Genomic DNA, 1,095 nt, shown 5'->3' with positions numbered 1-1,095 from the left:
TTTGCAGTACTGTCACGACTCGCTGGAAGGAGGACATCAAGGTGGTGGTGGAGAACGTTCCATCGCGTTAAGTCCGATTATTATTGGATCGGCTTGTACGCTGACGTGGAGAAGCATGTGAAGTCATGTCCAGATTGCAGCTCGAGTAAAAGCCGTCCGCAGCTTCGTGGATACTCGCCTGGCAACGTACTAGCCGAACGACCTTTCCAGATCGCCTCGATGGATTTTGTGATTCCACTACCGAAATCTCGCAGGGGCAACACGGCGTTGCTCCTATTTCAGTGCTCGTTCACGGGATTCGTTATTGCCAAGGCTATGGCGGATACGACTGCACTGAGTGTTGCCCAAGTGCTCGAATAATGTGTGTACCGACGGTTCGGAGCCCCATCACTGATAAGGCATGACCGCGACCCACGCTTCATGAGCGAGGTTTTCCAAGCGTTCGCAGAGATGATGCAGTCAAGATCACGAGCAACGTTGAGCTATCGGCCACAGTGTAGCGGGGTTACATGGTGTGGAACACACAGGGGTACGAAGTACCCGGAGAGCTAACAAAGTCTCAGTACATAAGTTGGAGAGCTAACAAGGTCTCTCAGTACGTTGGCCGAAAGCCACACGTTATGCATTTGATTAGGTTTAACTATGCTAGATAGTTAAACAGATACATTTACCCCTAGACGGCTTGGCCGCAATAATAGTAAATAAAACACTTTTGGTTTTGAAGCATAAAAGTCAAGGTGTCAACTTTGAGCCCTGGTCTTGGGCTGTAAGTGTCCTTTGGATAAGGAACTTAGTATTAGTGACTCTTTGAGTCGAACGTCTTCCTCTGACGCTAAAGCTACGGCAGCCGTGCTGCACTTGGTAGCACTTGTAGTCAATCCCGCTCCTGAGTCGGTTGACTATATCCTCTGCGAGGATGGAACACCCCGTGTTCGCGAATTTGCCCCCGGCGCAGCAGGACGCGCTTACTAAGCTTATGTCCTTGCTTGGCCCGGAGGGCGTGGATCATCTTGCATCGCAAGGTCCAGAGGCGGTCACTGCCAGGCTGGAATCGTTCTCGGCGCTACGAGAACGCGCTCTTAGAGCATGTCCAAG

The sequence above is a fragment of the Phytophthora infestans genome, genomic scaffold (genome assembly GCF_000142945.1).
Source record: "Phytophthora infestans T30-4 supercont1.38 genomic scaffold, whole genome shotgun sequence".
In the NCBI taxonomy this organism is placed as follows: domain Eukaryota; phylum Oomycota; class Peronosporomycetes; order Peronosporales; family Peronosporaceae; genus Phytophthora; species Phytophthora infestans.
Note: the sequence above shows the minus strand (reverse complement) of the source record.